Below are 23,014 nucleotides of genomic sequence, written 5' to 3'. Positions count from 1 at the left end.
TTTGCTTTGAGGCTGTGGCCACGTTATGTTTCTGTCCGACACCAATCTTCGTTGGTTTCCTGTGAGGTGTTTTGGATCCCCATCTCTTGCTATGAACTGACAAAACAGCAGAATCCCCTTGACAATCTTGATTTCTCAAGGGAAATGGGAGAACACTATACACCATCCAAGATATTAAAATATTGTCAAGGCCCAACACGGCTGAATACTCTGAGGAGATGGCCTGTGAGGCGCGCCTTTCAACTTTTCCCCCTTAGAATGGTGGTCAGTAACATGCGGGAGACTGCGGAGGGGGTCATTTTTTTAATTGGGAACTGATGTGCTTTTACTCAATTCGGGAACCTCACAAGCCAAATTTGTAGTATTTTGCACGAATTGCAATAGATGTTTGCATGTCGACGGTTGAAGTGGAAGCTCGTATTGAGCTTGCTAGAGACTGATTTGCCAAGCCTTCGATAGCTCAGTTGGTAGAGCGGAGGACTGTCGTGGTAAAACTGGCATCCTTAGGTCGCTGGTTGAAATCCGGATTGAAGGACTTTTGCCAAATGCACATTTTATTGAATACTTGGAAAGTAAAATACTTGGAAAATAAAATAACAGACAATTTATAATTATATTATATTTCATCACTGAAAATAGATGCCTTTTGCTTTGAGGCTGTGGCCACGTTATGTTTCTGTCCGACACCAATCTTCGTTGGTTTCCTGTGAGGTGTTTTGGATCCCCATCTCTTGCTATGAACTGACAAAACAGCAGAATCCCCTTGACAATCTTGATTTCTCAAGGGAAATGGGAGAACACTATACACCATCCAAGATATTAAAATATTGTCAAGGCCCAACACGGCTGAATACTCTGAGGAGATGGCCTGTGAGGCGCGCCTTTCAACTTTTCCCCTTTAGTATGGTGGTCAGTAACATGCGGGAGACTGCGGAGGGGGTCATTTTTTTAACTGGGAACTGATGTGCTTTTACTCAATTCGGGAACCTCACGAGCCAAATTTGTAGTATTTTGCACGAATTGCAAGAGATGTTTACAAGTCGACGGTTGAAGTGGAAGCTCGTATTGAGTTTGCTAGAGAATGATTTGCCAAGCCTTCGATAGCTCGTCGCTGGTTCAAATCCGGCTCAAAGGACTTTTGCCAAATGCACATTTTATTGAATACTTGGAAAGTAAAATACTTGGAAAGTAAAATAAAAGACAATTTATAATTATATTATATTTCATCACTGAAAATAGATGCCTTTTGCTTTGAGGCTGTGGCCACGTTATTTTTCTGTCCGACACCAATCTTCGTTGGTTTCCTGTGAGGTATTTTGGATCCCCATCTCTTGCTATGAACTGACAAAACAGCAGAATCCCCTTGACAATCTTGATTTCTCAAGGGAAATGGGAGAACACTATACATCATCCAAAATATTAAAATATTGTCAAGGCCCAACACGGCTGAATACTCTGAGGAGATGGCCTGTGAGGCGCCGCCTTTCAAGTTTTCCCCCTTAGTATGGTGGTCAGTAACATGCAGGAGACTGCAGAGGGGGTCATTTTTTTAATTGTGAACTGATGTGCTTTTACTCAATTCGGGAACCTCACAAGCCAAATTTGTAGTATTTTGCACGAATTGCAAGAGATGTTTACAAGTCGACGGTTGAAGTGGAAGCTCGTATTGAGTTTGCTAGAGAATTCTTTGCCAAGCCTTCGATAGCTCAGTTGGTAGAGCGGAGGACTGTAGTGGTAAAACAGGCATCCTTAGGTCGCTGGTTCAAATCCGGCTCGAATGACTTTTGCCAAATGCAAATTTTATTGAATACTTGGAAAGTAAAATACTTGGAAAATAAAATAACAGACAATTTATAATTATATTATATTTCATCACTGAAAATAGATGCCTTTTGCTTTGAGGCTGTGGCCACGTTATGTTTCTGTCCAACACCAATCTTCATTGTTTTCCTGTAAGGTGTTTTGGATCCCCATCTCTTGCTATGAACTGGCAAAACAGCAGAATCCCCTTGACAATCTTGATTTCTCAAGGGAAATGGGAGAACACTATACACCATCCAAGATATTTAAATATTGTCAAGGCCGAACACTGATGAATACTCTGAGGAGATGGCCTGTGAGGCGCCGCCTTTCAACTTTTCCTCCTTAGTATGGTGGTCAGTAACATGCGGGAGACTGCGGAGGGGGTCATTTTTTTAATTGGGAACTGATGTGCTTTTACTCAATTCGGGAACCTCACAAGCCAAGTTTGCTAGAGAATGATTTGCCAAGCCTTTGATAGCTCAGTTGGTAGAGCGGAGGACAGTAGTGGTAAAACAGGCATCCTTAGGTCGCTGGTTCAAATCCGGCTCGAAGGACTTTTGCCAAGTGCACATTTTATTGAATACTTGGAAAGTAAAATACTTGGAAAGTAAAATAACAGACAATTTATAATTATATTATATTTCATCACTGAAAATAGATGCCTTTTGATTTGAGGCTGTGGCCACGTTATTTTTCTGTCCGACACCAATCTTCGTTGGTTTCCTGTGAGGTGTTTTGGATCCCCATCTCTTGCTATGAACTGACAAAACAGCAGAATCCCCTTGACAATCTTGATTTCTCAAGGGAAATGGGAGAACACTATACATCATCCAAGATATTAAAATATTGTCAAGGCCCAACACGGCTGAATACTCTGAGGAGATGGCCTGTGAGGCGCCGCCTTTCAAGTTTTCCCCCTTAGTATGGTGGTCAGTAACATGCAGGAGACTGCAGAGGGGGTCATTTTTTTAATTGGGAACTGATGTGCTTTTACTCAATTCGGGAACCTCACAAGCCAAATTTGTAGTATTTTGCACGAATTGCAAGAGATGTTTACAAGTCGACGGTTGAAGTGGAAGCTCGTATTGAGTTTGCTAGAGAATGATTTGCCAAGCCTTCGATAGCTCAGTTGGTAGAGCGGAGGACTGTAGTGGTAAAACAGGCATCCTTAGGTCGCTGGTTCAAATCCGGCTCGAAGGACTTTTGCCAAATGCAAATTTTATTGAATACTTGGAAAGTAAAATACTTGGAAAATAAAATAACAGACAATTTATAATTATATTATATTTCATCACTGAAAATAGATGCCTTTTGCTTTGAGGCTGTGGCCACGTTATGTTTCTGTCCAACACCAATCTTCATTGTTTTCCTGTGAGGTGTTTTGGATCCCCATCTCTTGCTATGAACTGGCAAAACAGCAGAATCCCCTTGACAATCTTGATTTCTCAAGGGAAATGGTAGAACACTATACACCATCCAAGATATTAAAATATTGTCAAGGCCGAACACTGATGAATACTCTGAGATGGCCTGTGAGGCGCCGCCTTTCAACTTTTCCTCCTTAGTATGGTGGTCAGTAACATGCGGGAGACTGCGGAGGGGGTCATTTTTTTAATTGGGAACTGATATGCTTTTACTCAATTCGGGAACCTCACAAGCCAAATTTGTAGTATTTTGCACGAATTGCAAGAGATGTTTACAAGTCGACGGTTGAAGTGGAAGCTTGTATTGAGTTTGCTAGAAAATGATTTGCCAAGCCTTCGATAGCTCAGTTGGTAGAGCGGAGGACTGTAGTGGTAAAACAGGCATCCTTAGGTCGCTGGTTCAAATCCGGCTCGAAGGACTTTTGCCAAATGCAAATTTTATTGAATACTTGGAAAGTAAAATACTTGGAAAATAACATAACAGACAATTTATAATTATATTATATTTCATCACTGAAAATAGATGCCTTTTGCTTTGAGGCTGTGGCCACATTATTTTTCTGTCCAACACCAATCTTCTTTGGTTTCCTGTGAGGTGTTTTTTTGATCCCCATCTCTTGCTATGAACTAGCAAAACAGCATAATCCCCTTGACAATCTTGATTTCTCAAGGAAAATGAGAGAACACTATACACCATCCAAGATATTAAAATATTGTCAAGGCCCAACGCGGCTGAATGCTCTGAGGAGATGGCCTGTGAGGTGCCGCCTTTCAACTTTTCCCCCTTAGTATGGTGGTCAGTAACATGCGGGAGACTGCGGAGGGGGTCATTTTTTTAATTGGGAACTGATGTGCTTTTACTCAATTCGGGAACCTCACAAGCCAAATTTGTAGTATTTTGCACGAATTGCAAGAGATGTTTACAAGTCGACGGTTGAAGTGGAAGCTCGTATTGAGTTTGCTAGAGAATGATTTGCCAAGCCTTCGATAGCTCAGTTGGTAGAGCGGAGGACTGTAGTAGTACAACAGGCATCCTTAGGTCGCTGGTTCAAATCCGGCTCGAAGGACTTTTGCCAAATGCAAATTTTATTGAATACTTGGAAAGTAAAATACTTGGAAAGTAAAATAACAGACAATTTATAATTATATTATATTTCATCACTGAAAATAGATGCCTTTTGCTTTGAGGCTGTGGCCACGTTATTTTTCTGTCCGACACCAATCTTCATTGGTTTCATGTGAGGTGTTTTGGATCCCCATCTATTGCTATGAACTGGCAAAACAGCAGAATCCCCTTGACAATCTTGATTTCTCAAGGGAAATGAGAGAACACTATACACCATCCAAGATATTAAAATATTGTCAAGGCCCAACACAGCTGAATACTCTGAGGAGATGGCCTGTGAGGCGCCGCCTTTCAACTTTTCCCCCTTAGTATGGTGGTCAGTAACATGCGGGAGACCTCGGAGGGGGTCATTTTTTTAATTGTGAACTGATGTGCTTTTACTCAATTCGGGAACCTCACAAGCCAAATTTGTAGTATTTTGCACGAATTGCAAGAGATGTTTGAATGTCGACGGTTGAAGTAAAAGCTCGTATTGAGCTTGCTAGAGACTGATTTGCCAAGCCTTCGATAGCTCAGTTGGTAGAGCGGAGGACTGTAGTGGTAAAACAGGCATCCTTAGGTCGCTGGTTCAAATCCGGCTCGAATGACTTTTGCCAAATGCAAATTTTATTGAATACTTGGAAAGTAAAATACTTGGAAAATAAAATAACAGACAATTTATAATTATATTATATTTCATCACTGAAAATAGATGCCTTTTGCTTTGAGGCTGTGGCCACGTTATGTTTCTGTCCAACACCAATCTTCATTGTTTTCCTGTGAGGTGTTTTGGATCCCCATCTCTTGCTATGAACTGGCAAAACAGCAGAATCCCCTTGACAATCTTGATTTCTCAAGGGAAATGGGAGAACACTATACACCATCCAAGATATTTAAATATTGTCAAGGCCGAACACTGATGAATACTCTGAGGAGATGGCCTGTGAGGCGCCGCCTTTCAACTTTTCCTCCTTAGTATGGTGGTCAGTAACATGCGGGAGACTGCGGAGGGGGTCATTTTTTTAATTGGGAACTGATGTGCTTTTACTCAATTCGGGAACCTCACAAGCCAAGTTTGCTAGAGAATGATTTGCCAAGCCTTTGATAGCTCAGTTGGTAGAGCGGAGAACAGTAGTGGTAAAACAGGCATCCTTAGGTCGCTGGTTCAAATCCGGCTCGAAGGACTTTTGCCAAGTGCACATTTTATTGAATACTTGGAAAGTAAAATACTTGGAAAGTAAAATAACAGACAATTTATAATTATATTATATTTCATCACTGAAAATAGATGCCTTTTGATTTGAGGCTGTGGCCACGTTATTTTTCTGTCCGACACCAATCTTCGTTGGTTTCCTGTGAGGTGTTTTGGATCCCCATCTCTTGCTATGAACTGACAAAACAGCAGAATCCCCTTGACAATCTTGATTTCTCAAGGGAAATGGGAGAACACTATACATCATCCAAGATATTAAAATATTGTCAAGGCCCAACACGGCTGAATACTCTGAGGAGATGGCCTGTGAGGCGCCGCCTTTCAAGTTTTCCCCCTTAGTATGGTGGTCAGTAACATGCAGGAGACTGCAGAGGGGGTCATTTTTTTAATTGGGAACTGATGTGCTTTTACTCAATTCGGGAACCTCACAAGCCAAATTTGTAGTATTTTGCACGAATTGCAAGAGATGTTTACAAGTCGACGGTTGAAGTGGAAGCTCGTATTGAGTTTGCTAGAGAATGATTTGTCAAGCCTTCGATAGCTCAGTTGGTAGAGGGGAGGACTGTAGTGGTAAAACAGGCATCCTTAGGTCGCTGGTTCAAATCCGGCTCGAAGGTCTTTTGCCAAATGCAAATTTTATTGAATACTTGGAAAGTAAAATACTTGGAAAATAAAATAACAGACAATTTATAATTATATTATATTTCATCACTGAAAATAGATGCCTTTTGCTTTGAGGCTGTGGCCACGTTATGTTTCTGTCCAACACCAATCTTCATTGTTTTCCTGTGAGGTGTTTTGGATCCCCATCTCTTGCTATGAACTGGCAAAACAGCAGAATCCCCTTGACAATCTTGATTTCTCAAGGGAAATGGGAGAACACTATACACCATCCAAGATATTAAAATATTGTCAAGGCCGAACACTGATGAATACTCTGAGATGGCCTGTGAGGCGCCGCCTTTCAACTTTTCCTCCTTAGTATGGTGGTCAGTAACATGCGGGAGACTGCGGAGGGGGTCATTTTTTTAATTGGGAACTGATGTGCTTTTACTCAATTCGGGAACCTCACAAGCCAAATTTGTAGTATTTTGCACGAATTGCAAGAGATGTTTACAAGTCGACGGTTGAAGTGGAAGCTCGTATTGAGTTTGCTAGAGAATGATTTGCCAAGCCTTCGATAGCTCAGTTGGTAGAGCAGAGGACTGTAGTAGTACAACAGGCATCCTTAGGTCGCTGGTTCAAATCTGGCTCGAAAGACTTTTGCCAAATGCAAATTTTATTGAATACTTGGAAAGTAAAATACTTGGAAAGTAAAATAACAGACAATTTATGATTATATTATATTTCATCACTGAAAATAGATGCCTGTTGCTTTGAGGCTGTGGCCACGTTATGTTTCTGTCCAACACGAATCTTCATTGGTTTCATGTGAGGTGTTTTGGATCCCCATCTCTTGCTATGAACTGGCAAAACAGCAGAATCCCCTTGACAATCTTGATTTCTCAAGGGAAATGAGAGAACACTATACACCATCCAAGATATTAAAATATTGTCAAGGCCCAACACAGCTGAATACTCTGAGGAGATGGCCTGTGAGGCGCCGCCTTTCAACTTTTCCCCCTTAGTATGGTGGTCAGTAACATGCGGGAGACCTCGGAGGGGGTCATTTTTTTAATTGTGAACTGATGTGCTTTTACTCAATTCGGGAACCTCACAAGCCAAATTTGTAGTATTTTGCACGAATTGCAAGAGATGTTTGAATGTCGACGGTTGAAGTAAAAGCTCGTATTGAGCTTGCTAGAGACTGATTTGCCAAGCCTTCGATAGCTCAGTTGGTAGAGCAGAGGACTGTAGTGGTAAAACAGGCATCCTTAGGTCGCTGGTTCAAATCCAGATTGAAGCACTTTTGCCAAATGCAAATTTTATTGAATACTTGGAAAGTAAAATGCTTGGAAAATAAAATAACAGACAATTTATAATTATATTATATTTCATCACTGAAAATAGATGCCTTTTGCTTTGAGGCTGTCGCCACGTTATGTTTCTGTCCGACACCAATCTTCGTTGGTTTCCTGTGAGGTGTTTTGGATCCCCATCTCTTGCTATGAACTGACAAAACAGCAGAATCCCCTTGACAATCTTGATTTCTCAAGGGAAATGGGAGAACACTATACACCATCCAAGATATTAAAATATTGTCAAGGCCCAACACGGCTGAATACTCTGAGGAGATGGCCTGTGAGGCGTGCCTTTCAACTTTTCCCCCTTAGTATGGTGGTCAGTAACATGCGGGAGACTGCGGAGGGGGTCATTTTTTTAATTGGGAACTGATGTGCTTTTACTCAATTCGGGAACCTCACAAGCCAAATTTGTAGTATTTTGCACGAATTGCAATAGATGTTTGCATGTCGACGGTTGAAGTGGAAGCTCGTATTGAGCTTGCTAGAGACTGATTTGCCAAGCCTTCGATAGCTCAGTTGGTAGAGCGGAGGACTGTCGTGGTAAAACTGGCATCCTTAGGTCGCTGGTTGAAATCCGGCTCGAAGGACTTTTGCCAAGTGCACATTTTATTGAATACTTGGAAAGTAAAATACTTGGAAAATAAAATAACAGACAATTTATAATTATATTATATTTCATCACTGAAAATAGATGCCTTTTGCTTTGAGGCTGTCGCCACGTTATGTTTCTGTCCGACACCAATCTTCGTTGGTTTCCTGTGAGGTGTTTTGGATCCCCATCTCTTGCTATGAACTGACAAAACAGCAGAATCCCCTTGACAATCTTGATTTCTCAAGGGAAATGGGAGAACACTATACATCATCCAAGATATTAAAATATTGTCAAGGCCCAACACGGCTGAATACTCTGAGGAGATGGCCTGTGAGGCGCCGCCTTTCAAGTTTTCCCCCTTAGTATGGTGGTCAGTAACATGCAGGAGACTGCAGAGGGGGTCATTTTTTTAATTGGGAACTGATGTGCTTTTACTCAATTCGGGAACCTCACAAGCCAAATTTGTAGTATTTTGCACGAATTGCAAGAGATGTTTACAAGTCGACGGTTGAAGTGGAAGCTCGTATTGAGTTTGCTAGAGAATGCTTTGCCAAGCCTTCGATAGCTCAGTTGGTAGAGCGGAGGACTGTAGTGGTAAAACAGGCATCCTTAGGTCGCTGGTTCAAATCCGGCTCGAATGACTTTTGCCAAATGCAAATTTTATTGAATACTTGGAAAGTAAAATACTTGGAAAATAAAATAACAGACAATTTATAATTATATTATATTTCATCACTGAAAATAGATGCCTTTTGCTTTGAGGCTGTGGCCACGTTATGTTTCTGTCCAACACCAATCTTCATTGTTTTCCTGTGAGGTGTTTTGGATCCCCATCTCTTGCTATGAACTGGCAAAACAGCAGAATCCCCTTGACAATCTTGATTTCTCAAGGGAAATGGGAGAACACTATACACCATCCAAGATATTTAAATATTGTCAAGGCCGAACACTGATGAATACTCTGAGGAGATGGCCTGTGAGGCGCCGCCTTTCAACTTTTCCTCCTTAGTATGGTGGTCAGTAACATGCGGGAGACTGCGGAGGGGGCATTTTTTTAATTGGGAACTGATGTGCTTTTACTCAATTCGGGAACCTCACAAGCCAAATTTGTAGTATTTTGCACGAATTGCAAGAGATGTTTACAAGTCGACGGTTGAAGTGGAAGCTTGTATTGAGTTTGCTAGAAAATGATTTGCCAAGCCTTCGATAGCTCAGTTGGTAGAGTGGAGGACTGTAGTGGTAAAACAGGCATCCTTAGGTCGCTGGTTCAAATCCGGCTCGAAGGACTTTTGCCAAATGCACATTTTATTGAATACTTGGAAAGTAAAATACTTGGAAAATAACATAACAGACAATTTATAATTATATTATATTTCATCACTGAAAATAGATGCCTTTTGCTTTGAGGCTGTGGCCACATTATTTTTCTGTCCAACACCAATCTTCTTTGGTTTCCTGTGAGGTGTTTTTTTGATCCCCATCTCTTGCTATGAACTGGCAAAACAGCATAATCCCCTTGACAATCTTGATTTCTCAAGGAAAATGAGAGAACACTATACACCATCCAAGATATTAAAATATTGTCAAGGCCCAACGCGGCTGAATGCTCTGAGGAGATGGCCTGTGAGGTGCCGCCTTTCAACTTTTCCCCCTTAGTATGGTGGTCAGTAACATGCGGGAGACTGCGGAGGGGGTCATTTTTTTAATTGGGAACTGATGTGCTTTTACTCAATTCGGGAACCTCACAAGCCAAATTTGTAGTATTTTGCACGAATTGCAAGAGATGTTTACAAGTCGACGGTTGAAGTGGAAGCTCGTATTGAGTTTGCTAGAGAATGATTTGCCAAGCCTTCGATAGCTCAGTTGGTAGAGCAGAGGACTGTAGTAGTACAACAGGCATCCTTAGGTCGCTGGTTCAAATCTGGCTCGAAAGACTTTTGCCAAATGCAAATTTTATTGAATACTTGGAAAGTAAAATACTTGGAAAGTAAAATAACAGACAATTTATGATTATATTATATTTCATCACTGAAAATAGATGCCTGTTGCTTTGAGGCTGTGGCCACGTTATGTTTCTGTCCAACACGAATCTTCATTGGTTTCATGTGAGGTGTTTTGGATCCCCATCTCTTGCTATGAACTGGCAAAACAGCAGAATCCCCTTGACAATCTTGATTTCTCAAGGGAAATGAGAGAACACTATACACCATCCAAGATATTAAAATATTGTCAAGGCTCAACACAGCTGAATACTCTGAGGAGATGGCCTGTGAGGCGCCGCCTTTCAACTTTTCCCCCTTAGTATGGTGGTCAGTAACATGCGGGAGACCTCGGAGGGGGTCATTTTTTTAATTGTGAACTGATGTGCTTTTACTCAATTCGGGAACCTCACAAGCCAAATTTGTAGTATTTTGCACGAATTGCAAGAGATGTTTGAATGTCGACGGTTGAAGTAAAAGCTCGTATTGAGCTTGCTAGAGACTGATTTGCCAAGCCTTCGATAGCTCAGTTGGTAGAGCAGAGGACTGTAGTGGTAAAACAGGCATCCTTAGGTCGCTGGTTCAAATCCAGATTGAAGGACTTTTGCCAAATGCAAATTTTATTGAATACTTGGAAAGTAAAATGCTTGGAAAATAAAATAACAGACAATTTATAATTATATTATATTTCATCACTGAAAATAGATGCCTTTTGCTTTGAGGCTGTGGCCACGTTATGTTTCTGTCCGACACCAATCTTCGTTGGTTTCCTGTGAGGTGTTTTGGATCCCCATCTCTTGCTATGAACTGACAAAACAGCAGAATCCCCTTGACAATCTTGATTTCTCAAGGGAAATGGGAGAACACTATACACCATCCAAGATATTAAAATATTGTCAAGGCCCAACACGGCTGAATACTCTGAGGAGATGTCCTGTGAGGCGCGCCTTTCAACTTTTCCCCTTTAGTATGGTGGTCAGTAACATGCGGGAGACTGCGGAGGGGGTCATTTTTTTAACTGGGAACTGATGTGCTTTTACTCAATTCGGGAACCTCACAAGCCAAATTTGTAGTATTTTGCACGAATTGCAAGAGATGTTTACAAGTCGACGGTTGAAGTGGAAGCTCGTATTGAGTTTGCTAGAGAATGATTTGCCAAGCCTTCGATAGCTCGTCGCTGGTTCAAATCCGGCTCAAAGGACTTTTGCCAAATGCACATTTTATTGAATACTTGGAAAGTAAAATACTTGGAAAGTAAAATAACAGACAATTTATAATTATATTATATTTCATCACTGAAAATAGATGCCTTTTGCTTTGAGGCTGTGGCCACGTTATTTTTCTGTCCGACACCAATCTTCATTGGTTTCATGTGAGGTGTTTTGGATCCCCATCTATTGCTATGAACTGGCAAAACAGCAGAATCCCCTTGACAATCTCGATTTCTCAAGGGAAATGAGAGAACACTATACACCATCCAAGATATTAAAATATTGTCAAGGCCCAACACAGCTGAATACTCTGAGGAGATGGCCTGTGAGGCGCCGCCTTTCAACTTTTCCTCCTTAGTATGGTGGTCAGTAACATGCGGGAGACTGCGGAGGGGGTCATTTTTTTAATTGGGAACTGATGTGCTTTTACTCAATTCGGGAACCTCACAAGCCAAATTTGTAGTATTTTGCACGAATTGCAATAGATGTTTGCATGTCGACGGTTGAAGTGGAAGCTCGTATTGAGCTTGCTAGAGACTGATTTGCCAAGCCTTCGATAGCTCAGTTGGTAGAGCGGAGGACTGTCGTGGTAAAACTGGCATCCTTAGGTCGCTGGTTGAAATCCGGATTGAAGGACTTTTGCCAAATGCACATTTTATTGAATACTTGGAAAGTAAAATACTTGGAAAATAAAATAACAGACAATTTATAATTATATTATATTTCATCACTGAAAATAGATGCCTTTTGCTTTGAGGCTGTGGCCACGTTATGTTTCTGTCCGACACCAATCTTCGTTGGTTTCCTGTGAGGTGTTTTGGATCCCCATCTCTTGCTATGAACTGACAAAACAGCAGAATCCCCTTGACAATCTTGATTTCTCAAGGGAAATGGGAGAACACTATACACCATCCAAGATATTAAAATATTGTCAAGGCCCAACACGGCTGAATACTCTGAGGAGATGGCCTGTGAGGCGCGCCTTTCAACTTTTCCCCTTTAGTATGGTGGTCAGTAACATGCGGGAGACTGCGGAGGGGGTCATTTTTTTAACTGGGAACTGATGTGCTTTTACTCAATTCGGGAACCTCACAAGCCAAATTTGTAGTATTTTGCACGAATTGCAAGAGATGTTTACAAGTCGACGGTTGAAGTGGAAGCTCGTATTGAGTTTGCTAGAGAATGATTTGCCAAGCCTTCGATAGCTCAGTTGGTAGAGCGGAGGACTGTAGTGGTAAAACAGGCATCCTTAGGTCGCTGGTTCAAATCCGGCTCGAAGGACTTTTGCCAAATGCAAATTTTATTGAATACTTGGAAAGTAAAATACTTGGAAAATAAAATAACAGACAATTTATAATTATATTATATTTCATCACTGAAAATAGATGCCTTTTGCTTTGAGGCTGTGGCCACGTTATGTTTCTGTCCAACACCAATCTTCATTGTTTTCCTGTGAGGTGTTTTGGATCCCCATCTCTTGCTATGAACTGGCAAAACAGCAGAATCCCCTTGACAATCTTGATTTCTCAAGGGAAATGGGAGAACACTATACACCATCCAAGATATTAAAATATTGTCAAGGCCGAACACTGATGAATACTCTGAGATGGCCTGTGAGGCGCCGCCTTTCAACTTTTCCTCCTTAGTATGGTGGTCAGTAACATGCGGGAGACTGCGGAGGGGGTCATTTTTTTAATTGGGAACTGATATGCTTTTACTCAATTCGGGAACCTCACAAGCCAAATTTGTAGTATTTTGCACGAATTGCAAGAGATGTTTACAAGTCGACGGTTGAAGTGGAAGCTTGTATTGAGTTTGCTAGAAAATGATTTGCCAAGCCTTCGATAGCTCAGTTGGTAGAGCGGAGGACTGTAGTGGTAAAACAGGCATCCTTAGGTCGCTGGTTCAAATCCGGCTCGAAGGACTTTTGCCAAATGCAAATTTTATTGAATACTTGGAAAGTAAAATACTTGGAAAAAACCATAACAGACAATTTATAATTATATTATATTTCATCACTGAAAATAGATGCCTTTTGCTTTGAGGCTGTGGCCACATTATTTTTCTGTCCAACACCAATCTTCTTTGGTTTCCTGTGAGGTGTTTTTTTGATCCCCATCTCTTGCTATGAACTGGCAAAACAGCATAATCCCCTTGACAATCTTGATTTCTCAAGGAAAATGAGAGAACACTATACACCATCCAAGATATTAAAATATTGTCAAGGCCCAACGCGGCTGAATGCTCTGAGGAGATGGCCTGTGAGGTGCCGCCTTTCAACTTTTCCCCCTTAGTATGGTGGTCAGTAACATGCGGGAGACTGCGGAGGGGGTCATTTTTTTAATTGGGAACTGATGTGCTTTTACTCAATTCGGGAACCTCACAAGCCAAATTTGTAGTATTTTGCACGAATTGCAAGAGATGTTTACAAGTCGACGGTTGAAGTGGAAGCTCGTATTGAGTTTGCTAGAGAATGATTTGCCAAGCCTTCGATAGCTCAGTTGGTAGAGCGGAGCACTGTAGTGGTTAAACAGGCATCCTTAGGTCGCTGGTTCAAATCCGGCTCGAAGGAATTTTGCCAAATGCAAATTTTATTGAATACTTGGAAAGTAAAATACTTGGAAAATAAAATAACAGACAATTTATAATTATATTATATTTCATCACTGAAAATAGATGCCTTTTGCTTTGAGGCTGTGGCCACGTTATGTTTCTGTCCAACACCAATCTTCATTGGTTTCCTGTGAGGTGATTCGGATCCCCATCTCTTGCTATGAACTGGCAAAACAGCAGAATCCCCTTGACAATCTTGATTTCTCAAGGGAAATGAGAGAACAGTATACACCATCCAAGATATTAAAATATTGTCAAGGCCCAACACGGCTGAATACTCTGAGGAGATGGCCTGTGAGGCGCCGCCTTTCAACTTTTCCTCCTTTGTATGGTGGTCAGTAACATGCGGGAGACTGCGGAGGGGGTCATTTTTTTAATTGTGAACTGATGTGCTTTTACTCAATTCGGGAACCTCACAAGCCAAATTTGTAGTATTTTGCACGAATTGCAAGAGATGTTTGAATGTCGACGGTTGAAGTGGAAACTCGTATTGAGCTTGCTAGAGACTGATTTGCCAAGCCTTCGATAGCTCAGTTGGTAGAGCGGAGGACTGGAGTGGTAAAACAGGTATCCTTAGGTCACTGGTTCAAATTCGGCTCGAAGGACTTTTGCCAAATGCACATTTTATTGAATACTTGGAAAGTAAAATACTTGGAAAGTAAAATAACAGACAATTTATAATTATATTATATTTCATCACTGAAAATAGATGCCTTTTGCTTTGAGGCTGTGACCACGTTATTTTTCTGTCCAACACGAATCTTCATTGGTTTCCTGTGAGGTGTTTTGGATCCCCATCTCTTGCTATGAACTGGCAAAACAGCAGAATCCCCTTGACAATCTTGATTTCTCAAGGGAAATGAGAGAACACTATACACCATCCAAGATATTAAAATATTGTCAAGGCCCAACGCGGCTGAATACTCTGAGGAGATGGCCTGTGAGGCGCCGCCTTTCAACTTTTCCCCCTTAGTATGGTGGTCAGTAACATGCGGGAGACTGCGGAGGGGGTCATTTTTTTAATTGGGAACTGATGTGCTTTTACTCAATTCGGGAACCTCACAAGCCAAATTTGTAGTATTTTGCACGAATTGCAAGAGATGTTTACAAGTCGACGGTTGAAGTCGAAGCTCGTATTGAGTTTGCTAGAGTTGATGTCCCAAGCCTTCGATAGCTCAGTTGGTAGAGGGAGGACTGTAGTGATAAAACAGGCATCCTTAGGTCGCTGGTTCAAATCCGGCTTGAAGGACTTTTGCCAAGTGCACATTTTATTGAATACTTGGAAAGTAAAATACTTGGAAAGTAAAATAACAGACAATTTATAATTATATTATATTTCATCACTGAAAATAGATGCCTTTTGATTTGAGGCTGTGGCCACGTTATTTTTCTGTCCGACACCAATCTTCGTTGGTTTCCTGTGAGGTGTTTTGGATCACCATCTCTTGCTATGAACTGGCAAAACAGCAGAATCCCCTTGACAATCTTGATTTCTCAAGGGAAATGAGATAACACTATACACCATCCAAGATATTAAAATATTGTCAAGGCCCAACGCGGCTGAATACTCTGAGGAGATGGCCTGTGAGGCGCCACCTTTCAACTTTTCCCCCTTACTATGGTGGTCAGTAACATGCGGGAGACTGCGGAGGGGGTCATTTTTTTAATTGGGAACTGATGTGCTTTTACTCAATTCGGGAACCTCACAAGCCAAATTTGTAGTATTTTGCACGAATTGCAAGAGATGTTTACAAGTCGACGGTTGAAGTGGAAGCTCGTATTGAGTTTGCTAGAGAATTATTTGCCAAGCCTTCGATAGCTCGTCGCTGGTTCAAATCCGGCTCAAAAGACTTTTGCCAAATGCACATTTTATTGAATACTTGGAAAGTAAAATACTTGGAAAGTAAAATAAAAGACAATTTATAATTATATTATATTTCATCACTGAAAATAGATGCCTTTTGCTTTGAGGCTGTGGCCACGTTATTTTTCTGTCCGACACCAATCTTCGTTGGTTTCCTGTGAGGTATTTTGGATCCCCATCTCTTGCTATGAACTGACAAAACAGCAGAATCCCCTTGACAATCTTGATTTCTCAAGGGAAATGGGAGAACACTATACATCATCCAAAATATTAAAATATTGTCAAGGCCCAACACGGCTGAATACTCTGAGGAGATGGCCTGTGAGGCGCCGCCTTTCAAGTTTTCCCCCTTAGTATGGTGGTCAGTAACATGCAGGAGACTGCAGAGGGGGTCATTTTTTTAATTGGGAACTAATGTGCTTTTACTCAATTCGGGAACCTCACAAGCCAAATTTGTAGTATTTTGCACGAATTGCAAGAGATGTTTACAAGTCGACGGTTGAAGTGGAAGCTCGTATTGAGTTTGCTAGAGAATGCTTTGCCAAGCCTTCGATAGCTCAGTTGGTAGAGCGGAGGACTGTAGTGGTAAAACAGGCATCCTTAGGTCGCTGGTTCAAATCCGGCTCGAATGAATTTTGCCAAATGCAAATTTTATTGAATACTTGGAAAGTAAAATACTTGGAAAATAAAATAACAGACAATTTATAATTATATTATATTTCATCACTGAAAATAGATGCCTTTTGCTTTGAGGCTGTGGCCACGTTATGTTTCTGTCCAACACCAATCTTCATTGTTTTTCTGTGAGGTGTTTTGGATCCCCATCTCTTGCTATGAACTGGCAAAACAGCAGAATCCCCTTGACAATCTTGATTTCTCAAGGGAAATGGGAGAACACTATACACCATCCAAGATATTTAAATATTGTCAAGGCCGAACACTGATGAATACTCTGAGGAGATGGCCTGTGAGGCGCCGCCTTTCAACTTTTCCTCCTTAGTATGGTGGTCAGTAACATGCGGGAGACTGCGGAGGGGGCATTTTTTTAATTGGGAACTGATGTGCTTTTACTCAATTCGGGAACCTCACAAGCCAAATTTGTAGTATTTTGCACGAATTGCAAGAGATGTTTACAAGTCGACGGTTGAAGTGGAAGCTTGTATTGAGTTTGCTAGAAAATGATTTGCCAAGCCTTCGATAGCTCAGTTGGTAGAGCGGAGGACTGTAGTGGTAAAACAGGCATCCTTAGGTCGCTGGTTCAAATCCGGCTCGAAGGACTTTTGCCAAATGCAAATTTTATTGAATACTTGGAAAGTAAAATACTTGGAAAATAACATAACAGACAATTTATAATTATATTATATTTCATCACTGAAAATAGATGCCTTTTGCTTTGAGGCTGTGGCCACATTATTTTTCTGTCCAACACCAATCTTCTTTGGTTTCCTGTGAGGTGTTTTTTTGATCCCCATCTCTTGCTATGAACTGGCAAAACAGCATAATCCCCTTGACAATCTTGATTTCTCAAGGAAAATGAGAGAACACTATACACCATCCAAGATATTAAAATATTGTCAAGGCCCAACGCGGCTGAATGCTCTGAGGAGATGGCCTGTGAGGTGCCGCCTTTCAACTTTTCCCCCTTAGTATGGTGGTCAGTAACATGCGGGAGACTGCGGAGGGGGTCATTTTTTTAATTGGGAACTGATGTGCTTTTACTCAATTCGGGAACCTCACAAGCCAAATTTGTAGTATTTTGCACGAATTGCAAGAGATGTATACAAGTCGACGGTTGAAGTGGAAGCTCGTATTGAGTTTGCTAGAGAATGATTTGCCAAGCCTTCGATAGCTCAGTTGGTAGAGCAGAGGACTGTAGTAGTACAACAGGCATCCTTAGGTCGCTGGTTCAAATCTGGCTCGAAAGACTTTTGCCAAATGCAAATTTTATTGAATACTTGGAAAGTAAAATACTTGGAAAATAAAATAACAGATAATTTATGATTATATTATATTTCATCACTGAAAATAGATGCCTGTTGCTTTGAGGCTGTGGCCACGTTATGTTTCTGTCCACCACGAATCTTCATTGGTTTCATGTGAGGTGTTTTGGATCCCCATCTCTTGCTATGAACTGGCAAAACAGCAGAATCCCCTTGACAATCTTGATTTCTCAAGGGAAATGAGAGAACACTATACACCATCCAAGATATTAAAATATTGTCAAGGCCCAACACAGCTGAATACTCTGAGGAGATGGCCTGTGAGGCGCCGCCTTTCAACTTTTCCCCCTTAGTATGGTGGTCAGTAACATGCGGGAGACCTCGGAGGGGGTCATTTTTTTAATTGTGAACTGATGTGCTTTTACTCAATTCGGGAACCTCACAAGCCAAATTTGTAGTATTTTGCACGAATTGCAAGAGATGTTTGAATGTCGACGGTTGAAGTAAAAGCTCGTATTGAGCTTGCTAGAGACTGATTTGCCAAGCCTTCGATAGCTCAGTTGGTAGAGCAGAGGACTGTAGTGGTAAAACAGGCATCCTTAGGTCGCTGGTTCAAATCCAGATTGAAGGACTTTTGCCAAATGCAAATTTTATTGAATACTTGGAAAGTAAAATGCTTGGAAAATAAAATAACAGACAATTTATAATTATATTATATTTCATCACTGAAAATAGATGCCTTTTGCTTTGAGGCTGTCGCCACGTTATGTTTCTGTCCGACACCAATCTTCGTTGGTTTCCTGTGAGGTGTTTTGGATCCCCATCTCTTGCTATGAACTGACAAAACAGCAGAATCCCCTTGACAATCTTGATTTCTCAAGGGAAATGGGAGAACACTATACACCATCCAAGATATTAAAATATTGTCAAGGCCCAACACGGCTGAATACTCTGAGGAGATGGCCTGTGAGGCGCGCCTTTCAACTTTTCCCCCTTAGTATGGTGGTCAGTAACATGCGGGAGACTGCGGAGGGGGTCATTTTTTTAATTGGGAACTGATGTGCTTTTACTCAATTCGGGAACCTCACAAGCCAAATTTGTAGTATTTTGCACGAATTGCAATAGATGTTTGCATGTCGACGGTTGAAGTGGAAGCTCGTATTGAGCTTGCTAGAGACTGTTTTGCCAAGCCTTCGATAGCTCAGTTGGTAGAGCGGAGGACTGTCGTGGTAAAACTGGCATCCTTAGGTTGCTGGTTGAAATCCGGATTGAAGGACTTTTGCCAAATGCACATTTTATTGAATACTTGGAAAGTAAAATACTTGGAAAATAAAATAACAGACAATTTATAATTATATTATATTTCATCACTGAAAATAGATGCCTTTTGCTTTGAGGCTGTGGCCACGTTATGTTTCTGTCCGACACCAATCTTCGTTGGTTTCCTGTGAGGTGTTTTGGATCCCCATCTCTTGCTATGAACTGACAAAACAGCAGAATCCCCTTGACAATCTTGATTTCTCAAGGGAAATGGGAGAACACTATACATCATCCAAAATATTAAAATATTGTCAAGGCCCAACACGGCTGAATACTCTGAGGAGATGGCCTGTGAGGCGCCGCCTTTCAAGTTTTCCCCCTTAGTATGGTGGTCAGTAACATGCAGGAGACTGCAGAGGGGGTCATTTTTTGAATTGGGAACTGATGTGCTTTTACTCAATTCGGGAACCTCACAAGCCAAATTTGTAGTATTTTGCACGAATTGCAAGAGATGTTTACAAGTCGACGGTTGAAGTGGAAGCTCGTATTGAGTTTGCTAGAGAATGCTTTGCCAAGCCTTCGATAGCTCAGTTGGTAGAGCTGAAGACTGTAGTGGTAAAACAGGCATCCTTAGGTCGCTGGTTCAAATCCGGCTCGAAAGACTTTTGCCAAATGCAAATTTTATTGAATACTTGGAACGTAAAATACTTGGAAAGTAAAATAACAGACAATTTATGATTATATTATATTTCATCACTGAAAATAGATGCCTGTTGCTTTGAGGCTGTGGCCACGTTATGTTTCTGTCCAACACAAATCTTCATTGGTTTCATGTGAGGTGTTTTGGATCCCCATCTCTTGCTATGAACTGGCAAAACAGCAGAATCCCCTTGACAATCTTGATTTCTCAAGGGAAATGAGAGAACACTATACACCATCCAAGATATTAAAATATTGTCAAGGCCCAACACAGCTGAATACTCTGAGGAGATGGCCTGTGAGGGGCCGCCTTTCAACTTTTCCCCCTTAGTATGGTGGTCAGTAACATGCGGGAGACCTCGGAGGGGGTCATTTTTTTAATTGTGAACTGATGTGCTTTTACTCAATTCGGGAACCTCACAAGCCAAATTTGTAGTATTTTGCACGAATTGCAAGAGATGTTTGAATGTCGACGGTTGAAGTGAAAGCTCGTATTGAGCTTGCTAGAGACTGATTTGCAAAGCCTTCGATAGCTCAGTTGGTAGAGCAGAGGACTATAGTGGTAAAACAGGCATCCTTAGGTCGCTGGTTCAAATCCAGATTGAAGGACTTTTGCCAAATGCAAATTTTATTGAATACTTGGAAAGTAAAATGCTTGGAAAATAAAATAACAGACAATTTATAATTATATTATATTTCATCACTGAAAATAGATGCCTTTTGCTTTGAGGCTGTCGCCACGTTATGTTTCTGTCCGACACCAATCTTCGTTGGTTTCCTGTGAGGTGTTTTGGATCCCCATCTCTTGCTATGAACTGACAAAACAGCAGAATCCCCTTGACAATCTTGATTTCTCAAGGGAAATGGGAGAACACTATACACCATCCAAGATATTAAAATATTGTCAAGGCCCAACACGGCTGAATACTCTGAGGAGATGGCCTGTGAGGCGCGCCTTTCAACTTTTCCCCTTTAGTATGGTGGTCAGTAACATGCGGGAGACTGCGGAGGGGGTCATTTTTTTAACTGGGAACTGATGTGCTTTTACTCAATTCGGGAACCTCACAAGCCAAATTTGTAGTATTTTGCACGAATTGCAAGAGATGTTTACAAGTCGACGGTTGAAGTGGAAGCTCGTATTGAGTTTGCTAGAGAATGATTTGCCAAGCCTTCGATAGCTCGTCGCTGGTTCAAATCCGGCTCAAAGGACTTTTGCCAAATGCACATTTTATTGAATACTTGGAAAGTAAAATACTTGGAAAGTAAAATAAAAGACAATTTATAATTATATTATATTTCATCACTGAAAATAGATGCCTTTTGCTTTGAGGCTGTGGCCACGTTATTTTTCTGTCCGACACCAATCTTCGTTGGTTTCCTGTGAGGTATTTTGGATCCCCATCTCTTGCTATGAACTGACAAAACAGCAGAATCCCCTTGACAATCTTGATTTCTCAAGGGAAATGGGAGAACACTATACATCATCCAAAATATTAAAATATTGTCAAGGCCCAACACGGCTGAATACTCTGAGGAGATGGCCTGTGAGGCGCCGCCTTTCAAGTTTTCCCCCTTAGTATGGTGGTCAGTAACATGCAGGAGACTGCAGAGGGGGTCATTTTTTTAATTGGGAACTGATGTGCTTTTACTCAATTCGGGAACCTCACAAGCCAAATTTGTAGTATTTTGCACGAATTGCAAGAGATGTTTACAAGTCGACGGTTGAAGTGGAAGCTCGTATTGAGTTTGCTAGAGAATGCTTTGCCAAGCCTTCGATAGCTCAGTTGGTAGAGCGGAGGACTGTAGTGGTAAAACAGGCATCCTTAGGTCGCTGGTTCAAATCCGGCTCGAATGACTTTTGCCAAATGCAAATTTTATTGAATACTTGGAAAGTAAAATACTTGGAAAATAAAATAACAGACAATTTATAATTATATTATATTTCATCACTGAAAATAGATGCCTTTTGCTTTGAGGCTGTGGCCACGTTATGTTTCTGTCCAACACCAATCTTCATTGTTTTCCTGTGAGGTGTTTTGGATCCCCATCTCTTGCTATGAACTGGCAAAACAGCAGAATCCCCTTGACAATCTTGATTTCTCAAGGGAAATGGGAGAACACTATACACCATCCAAGATATTTAAATATTGTCAAGGCCGAACACTGATGAATACTCTGAGGAGATGGCCTGTGAGGCGCCGCCTTTCAACTTTTCCTCCTTAGTATGGTGGTCAGTAACATGCGGGAGACTGCGGAGGGGGCATTTTTTTAATTGGGAACTGATGTGCTTTTACTCAATTCGGGAACCTCACAAGCCAAATTTGTAGTATTTTGCACGAATTGCAAGAGATGTTTACAAGTCGACGGTTGAAGTGGAAGCTTGTATTGAGTTTGCTAGAAAATGATTTGCCAAGCCTTCGATAGCTCAGTTGGTAGAGCGGAGGACTGTAGTGGTAAAACAGGCATCCTTAGGTCGCTGGTTCAAATCCGGCTCGAAGGACTTTTGCCAAATGCAAATTTTATTGAATACTTGGAAAGTAAAATACTTGGAAAATAACATAACAGACAATTTATAATTATATTATATTTCATCACTGAAAATAGATGCCTTTTGCTTTGAGGCTGTGGCCACATTATTTTTCTGTCCAACACCAATCTTCATTGGTTTCCTGTGAGGTGTTTCTTTGATCCCCATCTCTTGCTATGAACTGGCAAAACAGCATAATCCCCTTGACAATCTTGATTTCTCAAGGAAAATGAGAGAACACTATACACCATCCAAGATATTAAAATATTGTCAAGGCCCAACGCGGCTGAATGCTCTGAGGAGATGGCCTGTGAGGTGCCGCCTTTCAACTTTTCCCCCCTTAGTATGGTGGTCAGTAACATGCGGGAGACTGCGGAGGGGGTCATTTTTTAAATTGGGAACTGATGTGCTTTTACTCAATTCGGGAACCTCACAAGCCAAATTTGTAGTATTTTGCACGAATTGCAAGAGATGTTTACAAGTCGACGGTTGAAGTGGAAGCTCGTATTGAGTTTGCTAGAGAATGATTTGCCAAGCCTTTGATAGCTCAGTTGGTAGAGCAGAGGACTGTAGTAGTACAACAGGCATCCTTAGGTCGCTGGTTCAAATCTGGCTCGAAAGACTTTTGCCAAATGCAAATTTTATTGAATACTTGGAAAGTAAAATACTTGGAAAGTAAAATAACAGACAATTTATGATTATATTATATTTCATCACTGAAAATAGATGCCTGTTGCTTTGAGGCTGTGGCCACGTTATGTTTCTGTCCAACACGAATCTTCATTTGTTTCATGTGAGGTGTTTTGGATCCCCATCTCTT

At 41.2% G+C, this 23,014-nt stretch overlaps 11 non-coding genes across 11 annotated transcripts; all 11 read left to right on the top strand.

Moving 5' to 3' along the window:
* Nucleotides 1–2,917: 2,917 nt before the first annotated feature.
* On the top strand, nt 2,918–3,003 carry TRNAY-GUA (transfer RNA tyrosine (anticodon GUA)). Its single transcript is given in 2 exon segments — nt 2,918–2,954; nt 2,968–3,003. It is a non-coding gene; the product is annotated as a tRNA-Tyr (tRNA).
* A 557-nt stretch (nt 3,004–3,560) lies between these two features.
* TRNAY-GUA (transfer RNA tyrosine (anticodon GUA)) lies at nt 3,561–3,646 on the top strand. The gene is given in 2 exon segments: nt 3,561–3,597; nt 3,611–3,646. It is a non-coding gene; the product is annotated as a tRNA-Tyr (tRNA).
* Nucleotides 3,647–4,208: 562 nt separating this feature from the next.
* TRNAY-GUA (transfer RNA tyrosine (anticodon GUA)) lies at nt 4,209–4,294 on the top strand. Its single transcript is given in 2 exon segments — nt 4,209–4,245; nt 4,259–4,294. It is a non-coding gene; the product is annotated as a tRNA-Tyr (tRNA).
* A 3,716-nt stretch (nt 4,295–8,010) lies between these two features.
* On the top strand, nt 8,011–8,096 carry TRNAD-GUC (transfer RNA aspartic acid (anticodon GUC)). Its single transcript is given in 2 exon segments — nt 8,011–8,047; nt 8,061–8,096. It is a non-coding gene; the product is annotated as a tRNA-Asp (tRNA).
* A 1,205-nt stretch (nt 8,097–9,301) lies between these two features.
* TRNAY-GUA (transfer RNA tyrosine (anticodon GUA)) lies at nt 9,302–9,387 on the top strand. Its single transcript is given in 2 exon segments — nt 9,302–9,338; nt 9,352–9,387. It is a non-coding gene; the product is annotated as a tRNA-Tyr (tRNA).
* Nucleotides 9,388–12,486: 3,099 nt separating this feature from the next.
* TRNAY-GUA (transfer RNA tyrosine (anticodon GUA)) lies at nt 12,487–12,572 on the top strand. Its single transcript is given in 2 exon segments — nt 12,487–12,523; nt 12,537–12,572. It is a non-coding gene; the product is annotated as a tRNA-Tyr (tRNA).
* Nucleotides 12,573–13,129: 557 nt separating this feature from the next.
* On the top strand, nt 13,130–13,215 carry TRNAY-GUA (transfer RNA tyrosine (anticodon GUA)). Its single transcript is given in 2 exon segments — nt 13,130–13,166; nt 13,180–13,215. It is a non-coding gene; the product is annotated as a tRNA-Tyr (tRNA).
* Nucleotides 13,216–14,423: 1,208 nt separating this feature from the next.
* Nucleotides 14,424–14,509, top strand: TRNAS-GGA (transfer RNA serine (anticodon GGA)). Its single transcript is given in 2 exon segments — nt 14,424–14,460; nt 14,474–14,509. It is a non-coding gene; the product is annotated as a tRNA-Ser (tRNA).
* A 2,450-nt stretch (nt 14,510–16,959) lies between these two features.
* Nucleotides 16,960–17,045, top strand: TRNAY-GUA (transfer RNA tyrosine (anticodon GUA)). The gene is given in 2 exon segments: nt 16,960–16,996; nt 17,010–17,045. It is a non-coding gene; the product is annotated as a tRNA-Tyr (tRNA).
* Nucleotides 17,046–20,190: 3,145 nt separating this feature from the next.
* Nucleotides 20,191–20,276, top strand: TRNAY-AUA (transfer RNA tyrosine (anticodon AUA)). The gene is given in 2 exon segments: nt 20,191–20,227; nt 20,241–20,276. It is a non-coding gene; the product is annotated as a tRNA-Tyr (tRNA).
* Nucleotides 20,277–22,081: 1,805 nt separating this feature from the next.
* On the top strand, nt 22,082–22,167 carry TRNAY-GUA (transfer RNA tyrosine (anticodon GUA)). The gene is given in 2 exon segments: nt 22,082–22,118; nt 22,132–22,167. It is a non-coding gene; the product is annotated as a tRNA-Tyr (tRNA).
* The last annotated feature ends 847 nt before the right edge of the window (nt 22,168–23,014 follow it).

The sequence above is a fragment of the Ambystoma mexicanum genome, chromosome 1p (genome assembly GCF_040938575.1).
Source record: "Ambystoma mexicanum isolate Mex_15411 chromosome 1p, UKY_AmexF1_1, whole genome shotgun sequence".
In the NCBI taxonomy this organism is placed as follows: Eukaryota; Metazoa; Chordata; class Amphibia; order Caudata; family Ambystomatidae; genus Ambystoma; species Ambystoma mexicanum.
Note: the sequence above shows the minus strand (reverse complement) of the source record. Positions and strands in the feature narration are given on the sequence as shown.